The sequence below is a fragment of the Archocentrus centrarchus genome, chromosome 9 (assembly GCF_007364275.1).
Source record: "Archocentrus centrarchus isolate MPI-CPG fArcCen1 chromosome 9, fArcCen1, whole genome shotgun sequence".
Lineage (NCBI taxonomy): Eukaryota > Metazoa > Chordata > Actinopteri > Cichliformes > Cichlidae > Archocentrus > Archocentrus centrarchus.
Window position 1 is genome coordinate 4934950 of NC_044354.1, and position 11338 is coordinate 4946287.

The following is an 11338-nucleotide window of genomic DNA, read 5'->3' on the forward strand; positions in this document are numbered from 1 at the left end:
TGCTTAATACTAGTGTGGTAGTGTAGTGTTGATTAACATCATATCCGTTGCATCAGATTTGGAGTTGCAGTAGAAAACTTTTGTGACATGTTCAGTAATGTGTTTGATGAGTTTGACTCACTGCATCTGGCTGATTTAGAGATGATTAGGCACAATCAATCATCATTAGATGTAGTTTTTGGACTCTTACTAGTGATGGGAACAAAAACTCCAACAGCATCTAAACATTTTCCCAAGTATCTTTCATCCATAGAGGCCTAAGCTGATCATTTTTTCCTCATGGTTGTAAATCCATTTTTGATAGAATTTGGGGATTTTCAGGTTTAGAGGAAGGACAGAACTGTAAACTGCTCTGAAAGCAAGATACCAAGCACAGCATCAAACACCAAAGCTGCCACCATGTGGATTTTTTGAAACACTACATCTGAACTGAACTCGAATGTGCGTGCATGTATGCTTGTTGCACTCTTGTTGCTGGAACATCTATTTGCACAGTTTCATTATGGGGATCTGCATCCCTGATGAAAAAAACAAACAAAATCACAAGCATCAGAAGTATTTGGTTTGGGTTATTTTTAGCCTTAGATAAGCACTGGAGTGAGGCATGTAGTGGTTTTGATTAGTGTGTCCAGGAAATATACCATTCTTATTGGTAATTCAAAAATCTTTAATCAATCTTTAATTGACCAATGCTCGACTACTGAGCCAGACGTCAGAAGGGAACCGAACAGATTCTCAGATCCAGATTTTTTTAAAGGGAGGTGCATCAGATTTCTCAGTCACATTTTAACTGGACTATATCTTTTATTTTGGCAGGTTTACTTCAGGAGTAATGCCTTATTCAGTATTCATATTTCAATTTTCTCCAAAAAAAAAGTGTATACCTAACATTTCACAAACTGTGGACACAAAACTGTATTTTACAACATGCTAAAGTAACACTGAAACCAATGCAGAGAAAAGGCCTTGTCTTGTTTAGAAATGGGAACTAAAGTTGGTTTTAAGTGGAAATGGGAGTTAGCCTAAAAGCTTCAAAAAGCATCCCTTCTGACCCGAGTGCTTTATTCGAGCTGGAGTAGAGTACAGGCTGAAGAGCATTCAAACCAAGAGCTTTTAGTTCATTTGGTTTTAAGAGGCCTTTCTCCTCCAACGCTCCCACCTATTCTATCAGTATGCATGGAAATGTCCGTGACCTCCACTCAAATGACTGCTCCTGTTTTCTTAGGGAATATACAATCCTCCACTCTCTCTGTGAACTTAAACCCTCTCACTCATCCAGCTCTCTCTACTTTTCCGTGACCCTTGAACTCTTCACAGCAGCAGCCGTGAAGTGACAGAATAGATGTAGAGGCATGAAAAGCCTCTTTTAAAGTAAAGTTTTAAAAAAAAATGAAATATTTTGATAGCTGAGAGGGGGTTCAGAAAAATGGTTGAATTGCACATGAAAAAAAATTACAGGCATAATACTGGTATTTGTTATTTTATTTGTTTTATCCTTTAAAAATGCTAGTATTGGACAGTAAATCTGTTCCCACATTAAGTTTTTGATCTGATCGTAGCTCCTTGAAGGGAAGATTGTGGGTACATCAGATATATTACAGGTTATCCACGAGGAACCATCCAATGATTAACCTCCTGCTGGCAGCATGGTGCGCGTTTGTACTGGCACTGAAATTTTTCAATTCCCGAGCAAATCTTCATTTTATATGTAAGCTACAGGTGTTTTTACCATTTCACTGTCTAATCAGAAAAGCACAGATAATAACATTAGGTGAGCTAGTTCCATTTCAGTGAGCTGGCTCCAGGGTTCCTATAGTGCTCGTGCTGACTCGCTGAAATTACTTACAGGGATATTTGAATAAAAGCCACCATTATCCTTGTTTTGCCTGAACTTTGAATGCCCTGACCAGTCCATTTTTTCCAGAGTGATTAGACTTCTATAGCAGTTCAAGCAGCAGTTGAAATGAATTATGCTGGAATTACACTTGCAGTCATGAACCAGCTCATGATACCAATGTAAATTCTCCCACCTTATCAAATGCACCAGACCTAATAGGAAAGTCACCCAAGCACCACCCCCCACATCATTTTTAGAGGTAGGTAAATCAGGTGCTTGAAATTTTTTAACTTTGACTTTTGGTATGATTTTTGAATACAGCCCTCAAAGCGTTGACATGTTTCATTTTCACTGTTTTTTACGTAATTTTGTTCTCGCCAAATACACACCACAGACAGTATGTCAGTAAAGATTTTGAACATGAATATTTCGGTCATCGAGATTTAAGTGTCCCATTGAATTTTTTTGAGTAGTGTACAGATGGGCTGCAGTACCGGTCAAAAGTTTGGACGCGCTCACGTGAATGAATGAGAATGTTCCTCAGTGGTATCAAGTTTATCTTCCATCCATCCACTTTCATCTTCTTATCATCTGCTTATCCAATTCAGGGTCACAGAGCCTATCCCACCTGTTATAGGGCAAGAGGTGGGCTACACCCTGGACAGATCTCCAGTCTGTTGTAGGGTTTACACATAGAGACAGACAACTCATTTCATTGCTCGCATTCACACCTTCAGCCAATTTAACGTCAGCAGTGAACCTACATGTAACATGCCTGTTACAAGTTTGACTTGTTCAATTAAAGGTTTTCATCAAAAAATTAATTGGTTTATGTGGAACTATACACACCAAAACCTACCTTTTTCCCTTCTCTGACTCAGGTCCAGCTTCCTCTGCTCAAGTGTCTCACATACACACTTTAGCCAATACAAGATGACTGCTTCTTCCCCTGTCTTTATACAATTAGAGCTGAAATCTCTCATCTTTTGCTTTTTGGAAAGAGATAATGACGCTCATTTCATAGCTCAAAGAAGCCATTAATGTGTGACACAGCCTTGAATGTAGGATATCAAAGCCCTGCAGAGTGCACCCACCCCTCCCACCCACTAACAGGCACAACCTTGTTAAGACGGCAGTGATATGAATTAATCATCAGTCCACCCTGTAACAGGGAAGGAAATTGTTAGCAGCATCAGCTGTTGTGAGAAATGTTGCTTTGAATCGCTCAAAAGTATAAAGCTCCATACAAATCTTTCATCTCATTACAGGATCACTGTCAAATTTACTTCACCGGATAAGCTGATGGACATGCTGCCTCCTGTGCAGCCTCATCCAATCTCTTTCATAGATGTGATGGTACAGGTAAGGTAGAAAATGGGATGAGATGAAAATTAGTAAGTCAGATATGACGAGGAAAGATTTAGTCAAAGGCCATAAAAGAGAGTATTATAAGACTCATATAATCCCATTAAAAATACATTCAAGTACATCCTGATTTACATGGCAAAACCTGTCCCTCCAGTTAAAATCTATCTATCTATCTATCTATCTATCTATCTATCTATCTATCTATCTATCTATCTATCTATCTATCTATCTATCTATCTATCTATCTATCTATCTATCTATCTATCTATCTATCTATCTATCTATCTATCTATCTATCTATCCATCATTGTTTCCTTCAATGGGGAAATGCAGGATTCTGTTACTTTGTTATCATGTGATAGCAGAGTTATAGAGTAATGTCTTTTATTTGGCAGGAGTTATTAACTTCCCTGCTGCGTATGCTTGTTTGCAGCCACTTATAAGCACTAAAAAAATTCTGGCATTTCTATAGGTAATATGCCCTTTGTGCACTTTGTGTGCTCTGGGAAATAAAAGACTAAAGATACACATGCAGTGTCTTTTGGAAACTGTGGAGTTTATATGAACATCGCTACTCACTGAGTAACAAACCACCAAACCTGCCTCTGATTACTTGGCTTGCACACTGGACTTTAAAGGACTCTGGCAAAAATTTGCACCCTGTTTTCAGGCTTAATGTGACCCAGATGCTGAAGTTTGTTTTAAGAAGGAAGAAAGAAAGAAAGAAAATGCCTGGCAACCATAAGAGGTTTTGTGTCTAAATAAATGAATTGCCTCTGGATGGCAAAATAGCTAGATTAGACCATAAGGCAATTATTGATTCCGACATTGTAGTCTTTTTAATATAGTTTAAGTTAGATGCTTCTATTTTTTGCAGTTTATTTTATGGATTATTCATTTTGGGAACCCACTGGCTAGTCTGCAGTGTTTATACCTTGAGCTAAAGCCAAACTATTTGATGTTGTTCTACAGACTGTTTTATTGCATTGACCATATTCTGTGATATTTTGGCAGATTCGTACCTAAAGAAGAATTTGATTTTGTTTTACAGATAGGAACTCTGGATCTAAGGATGGCAGTCTGCCTGGCAGGTAATTGGTCTAGACGCAAATATTATAGAGGAGAAAACCTTCTGAAAGTGATGGTCCCATACATTTTCATTTTGAAGAAACTGCTGCTACAATGGTGTGCATATTACACTCAAAAGGAATTAAAATTTTAGTGAGATCTTAACTGATTTTATGATATTGTGGGATTAATTTACAAAATAAATGTTCAGTAATTTAGTTTCTAACAAAGTAAGTGCAAAATGTAGTAACATCAGCATACTTTCAGTTTAAATACTCAAACTTTAGCACGCAAAACTAAAATGCTAAACCTGCTACACGTCAGCATGTTTGCATTATCGGATGTTAGCTTAAAGATCACGTTTCCTTAACTTAAGTTAGGCAAAGTCTTTCAAATGAGCTGTGCTCTGCGGGACAGCTTCACAGTCTTTGTTTGGAGCTGCAGTAAATCCTCTAGATTTCCCAGAGTGCGCTGCCAGTGCTGTAAAGCAATGAGTTGATTAAAAGCGATTCTGACAGTGCTACGAAGTCAGTAGAGTATTGCAGTGGTTCTGTTAAGTGGCACTTTGCGAACATTATGCCTACAGACTATGACACACATGGGCAAATATGGCGCAAGGGTTCTCCAGGTAAATGACTGCAGTAATTCTATATGGCTGTTTAACTCAGTTGCAGTGCAGTGTATTCTGTCACTGATATCACTTTCAAGGTCAATTAAATGTTAATTATATATATATTTATTTCTTTTATATTAATATTTAGACAGATTTTCCTTTTATGTTAATAATATTTAAACTGTAACCTGTGACCACATTTCAGTTCAGTTATCCAATGTGTTGCTCTCCGTCTTCCAGAAAAAAAAGTGGCCCACCCCTGCACTATAGCTATCATAGAGGATTTTTGGAAGGCGAATAATATAACTCTGTGGTCACAAATGTGCATATTTTAAATATCCAAATGTGCAGCCTTGTTACAAAGTATATCTTGCTTTATGAGCCATATCTAGCAACAGTGTGATTCAACACATGAACGCTAATGTCATGTTGCTATTGTGTGGCCTGTTTGTTTAATCCAACTTCTTTGTCTGTCAGAAAAGTGGGCAATTTGCATCCCGCAAGTGCTCTTAATATAAAATGTTGAAGTAGGGTGGCTCATTCCCACATTGCATCCCCACCTTTCCTCCTTCTCTCCCACTTTTGGCTGTGTGAAGTGGTAGCTGGAGAGCTGTAACAGGAGTATCATTCACTGTAATGGTGGAGCGTCCTCCTCCACAGCCCTCAGTTAGATCACTTAATCCACTTTAGCAGTCCAGTGCTGTGCTCTGCATGAACACAGCACGTTCACAATGGGAGGTTAGAGAGAGACGCTGACCTGTCAGTTTGCACTAAAATGCCACACTGAAACACTTGAAACCCTTGTTTCTCACAGCTCATTTAGTATGGATGCAGAGAACGCCCGCTACACACTACAAGTCAAAATCAGGATCTTTTTTGGGTAAAGAATGTGGTCACACAGCATACTTTAAAGTGAGCATAGATGATTCAATGTCATATTTTAAAATCAGTGAATATGTATGACTTCTAAGCACACTGGATGCTTTATTTGACTGGTTTATTCAGCTAAATTCTGTATGCAAGAGTCATAGAGAGGGCTGTTTTAGTAGATTTAGAATTCAAGTAAACAAATCAAAAAAACAGTATGCAAACTGCAGCTGTTTTTCAGTTTAAGATGAGACACAAGTAGATGACCTATACACCAGAAAAACAAACCCATGGAATCCACTCAAGAACACTGATGCAGTTTGCAGTTTGTTTGGGTATATCACGTCAAATTAGGTAAACCTAGTTAATCTTTTTCAACATATTACACAACGTATTATTTTTAAAAAGTGGCTAATATTAACTTATGACAGGGACACTAAACCCCCTAGGGCAGGGGTACCCAAACTTGCGGCCCGCTTCTGGCCCTACCCCATTCCGGTCTGCAAATTGATGTCAAAAATAACATACAATTTGGCCCTTTAAGTTACTTTTTTTGACATTTCACTTAACCCTCTTAACTGGAGGGGAATGTCAAAAAAGTAACTTAAAGGGCCTGCATGTTCTCCCTGTGCCTGTGTGGATTCTCTCCAGGTGCTCCTTCCACACTTCAGAGACATGCAGGTTAGCTTAACTGATGGTTATAAATTGGCCACAGGTGTGAATGTGAGTGTGAATGGTTGCATGTCTCTCTCTCTTACACCTGTGATAGATTGGTGACTTGTCCTGCCTCTCGCCCAGCGACAGTTCAGATAGGATTCAGCCCATCTGTAACCCTGCATTAGATAAACAGAAGAAAAAAGATCTATGGATAAAAATTATTCTGCATTGGACATTTGCATTCTCACACGCACCTCAGTCAGGTAATGTCTACAGAAGGCACATGCCACCTAATTAATAATTTTAACATTTTAAAAACCCCAAACTTGGGTTTTTTTCATAGGGTTGAAGAACTATCTCAGTGACTTTCCCCGTTTCAGTCCATCGATTAAAACAGTTCAGAGAACCAAAGGAAATACACAGGCCCTGTCACTCAGGGATTCCCACCCTGTGTATTCTTCACCAGAGTGGACCAGGATTTCTTGACTGAAGTTTCAGGTTAGAAAAAAGAGAAGAAAGAAAGCTCGTCGGGGGTTCGGTCTTGGTTCAAGGTTGAAATGAGGGCAATACAAGCAATGCCACGAAGCAGTAGTGGTTAGGGTTAGTAATTTAACTTAGTTAGAGGTACTACCGTTAATCCTTCAGGTTAGTTGTAAAGTATCCCAGATTTGCAGTACGTATAAATCAGTGGTGGCTGGGTTAGGCATTTACACTGAACAGTTATGGTTAGGTGTTAAAACACTGTTGTCCATCAGTGTTAACAAATAAAACTATTTCTCATTCATGGTTGATTTACTTAAAAACACTGTCAGACACAGAGTGCTGTTAAAAGATGCAGGGTGCACTGTTTAAAAAAAAAATAGGTAGTGTTATAAGCTTCTAACTGTCAGTAATATGCTAAACACAGCAGCTCCCATTTGCCTAACAAGTAAAAGATTCCTGGTTCGATTCAGGAAGGATACACAGATCTCTTTGGGGTGTAATTCTACCAAATGAAACATGTGGAGCTGCCTGCTGTAGTGACCCCTTGTGAATAAGGGAGCAACCAAAAGTCACTCTCACTTAATACACTAAACATAATTGATTTGGGCACAAAATCCTTATTGTGGAACTTTGCTGGAATATGCAGCAATAAGTCTTTCACTTTCTCTGATGCGTTTCAAGTGCAAGTACAATTTGGTTTATTTTGGGTAATTTCATTGTAATTATCTACATTACTTGGTAATAAAATATAGTCTAAATAATACATTTCAGCCTACAGACTTTTAAAGAGTAAAAAGAGGCTCAGACAAAGCAGTACACACAATAATTTAATAAAATCAAGCACAGACTAGAAAAAAGAGAGCAAAGGCATTTTGTATTAAATGAAAAAAAAAAGCTCAACTAGCAACAGGAAGTTTCTGCTGTAAGCTTGAATAATTACATGTTTACAATAAAGTTATAATCAGTCAAGCTAAATGCTCTACACATCATTACTGTATTTAACAACATTTCTGTGCCAGATCTTGTTAGCCACCTAACATGTCAGATAACACGAGTGACATTCAGATTTGGCTCCTGACATGAGAGCGAGTACAACCAAAGTGTTTCTCTTCTTCTTTTTTTAATGTTTTATGTGGATGAAGACTGTAGCTAGCACAAGAAGGTGCCACCAGATTTTATGACTCATTCAAGAGCAGAAAGTGCAGCGGAGGCCTCAGTGACAGCAGAGAGGATGAATCGTCATTTTAATCTGAAAGTGTAGCTGAATGCAGCAAACAGGAATGTGAAAGAAACAAATTATTATGACCACCTTCAAAATGTACAGTGTCTCTGTGTGTGGCTTTCAGAAAAGAAAACAAACAAAAAACATCTGCTGTAGCAGTAAATTCTCTGCCATACGGGCTTTCCTGTGTGATGACCACACTGTAAAATGTCTCTTTGCATTCACACCAGTGCACTTTGAACAAGACTGTCTTTAAATGTGCCACACAGCCAACATGCTTGTATATATGGGCCAGAGTAACCCCCCACACACACCAAAAAAAACAATATCACAAAGAATATCAACAAAAAGGTCATCTTTAAGTTTTCCTCTACATTACCTCAGACTAAAAACAAAACAAACTTTCCAGTGCAATGAAGTATTAATATTTTTTACAGAAGATTTACAGTAGATTAACCTTCTCCAAACAGTTTAAGGACATGCTGAAAATCATTAGACGTAAAGGCAGAAAGTTTAGATCCTCAGATCTGTAATTAATTTTCAAGACTAGGGATGTGAAACTCTCTGTGATCCAGATGTTTAAAATAGGTGTGAGGATGATGCGGATATTTTTCTCTTTGTCTGTTTTTGTAGTTATGCTTCATTATTTAAAAAAAAAAAAAAGTGAAATCTTTGAACTCCTCAAAACGCCATTTTTTGAACATTTGCTTCCATGCAGATGTCAGTCAACAGGGTGGTGCATCCCCAAATAAGACCTTACTAATGCAAGACGGGTAGGCAGCTCTCAGGCAGGTTAATACTGAGCAGAGGTACACAGTTAAAAAATGTTGTCATACTTTTTTCCATATCATGAAATGAAAGCAAATAGCGCAAACAATGAGTAACAGAAATAGGCTGCAGGTAACCTCTCGTGTACTCCAAATGGGAAGGGGGGGGGGGGGGGGGGGGTGGTTTCTGCAATATTACAGGACAGATCGGAGTAATATAAAAACAACTTCATTCATGATCAGGCACTAGTGCATCCACAATGCAAATCTATATCAGTCTCTCTTGTTAACAATTAATCCAAAGTACTCAAACAAAAGCTACTGGCAGTAGCTAAACCAAGAGGTTGAGTTTAGGCACTCAATTTAAAATTATTACTGCTTAAAATATGCCTCCTGATAGTTTAGTGGTTTAGTGAGAAAGTTTAAAAATGCCTGGTTTTTGCATCCATCCAGATTGGGCAGTTATGGATTTGAATCTTGGTGACATAAATCTGTGGTAATAACTAATGATTTGCTGTGGTTTTGCATGTAAATATCTTTCTGTTGATTAGTGTGACGCAGGACTGACCGATTACTATGTAACAGAAATGAATTGCGAGCAACAAACAAAAAAAGCTTAAAGCTTAAAAAACAGCAACAAACACCAAAGATAACAAGCTTTTTTTTTTTTTAAACTTCTGGTTAACGTCTGGTAAACTCCACCAGAAATAAAGAGAAGTTTGATTCTGGTCATTTCTGGGGTACTGCTAATAAGCGATCATAAAATTGATCCTTTAATGCTGCAAGAAAGACACTCAAAAACCCTTAATTTTTTCAAAACCTTTCCAACAGAGGAGTCACATTCCAGCTCCGCATGCATAAATGAATGCAGCAGAACAAAAAGGAGGGCAAAAGCATAGCGTAAAGGCACTGGGTTATTTCTATAAGCCAACAGACGTAAATCCAGGAGAAATCAAGACCATATCGCTGACCACTTGTTTTTCCCAAAAGTGTTAAAAGAAAATCCAGGCAGGGGTGACTGACCTCCAAAGACCAATAAATCAGTTTTACTGAAATCTATCAGCAGGAAGTCAGTGAGCATCCAGAGAAGTCCGAGCAAAGGGACAGAGACGGTGCAAAAGTCAGTCAGCAGAGAGGGCACTGAGGGCAACTCTGTTAGTTTGTTCAGTGCCCACAGAGTTAAAAATACAGACGTACAACACACACACACACACATGCACACACAAACGGTTCTTATTTCATTCAAAAGCTGGACTACGAGAGCAAATTCAGGAACACAGGTAGAAAATGATGCTGTAAGTAAACAAACAGTGTTTAAAGGAACAGTTCAAAATGTTTTTTTTTTTTGTTTGTTTGTTTGTTAGTTTTCAGAGCACTGATTTCCCAAAGTGTGCACAGCTGCCCCCTCGTGGGCTGCAAAGGTACTTCAACTTGACCTTGAGTGGGCTCGCCCACCCCACCCCCGCAAAATTACCAAAAAGTCAAAAGGTATTTATGATAACATAATTATAATTATATACTTACATTTTAAATCATAAAAAACCCATGCTGAGGATTTAAGTTACTGGCTATTCATTTATTTTACCAATGTTTGACTTATGGAGTGGTGGAAATAAAACTGTAAATAGAGACAAAATCTTCACTGGGAAACCAAAAGATTAAAACAAATCTGAAGAAAAAGAAAGAAACCATTTAATCTTCATCTGATGAGTTGATCGGAGCTCAAAGATTTTCAGAGCTCAAATTTTGTCGCAACATTTTTAAGTTTGGGAATGTCTGGATTAGAAGATCAGTTCTGCTGTCTGTTTGTCTGGGAACCTTTTCATTTATCACCTGATGAAAAAACAGCCGACATTTTGTCCCCTCCAGTGTAGCCAGAGGATATCCAGACAGGCCATTGTTTACAAATGAAGCAAAATTTTAAAAATTAAAACAAAAAGCCTGACCACTGTTTCTTCAGGCAACAGCTGGTAGTTTCTAGATTGAATTTAATGGTGTTCTTTGGACCATTTATCTGTATGCAACCAGTATCTGCTCAAAGTGATAGATCAGTGCAAACCTGACTACAAATGGTAACCAGGAACCTGAAATATCAGACTTTGGCTACAAATTCTGCACATTTACATGCAGTTTTCTTCAGATGTTTCTAGGAGTAAATTCTGGTTGCCTGGAAATCTCACAGCAATGACCAGATGTCTTGTAGTAGACATAGTTGAATCTTCATACTAATCTAACCCAGGCTTACTGTCTCCTGGCTCCAACTTCATATCTAGCATTCAAGTGTTATACTGTAGATCTTTTCTCTACAAAAAAACAAAAACTAAATATATAAGCATGTTTAATAAGAAACTATTCCAACCTAATCCTTGATGGACAATACCATTTTTGATCTTGTAGCAGGTCTGAGACAACCTTCATTCAGTACTTTGCTTTGATAAAGCACCACCCAGCATGCA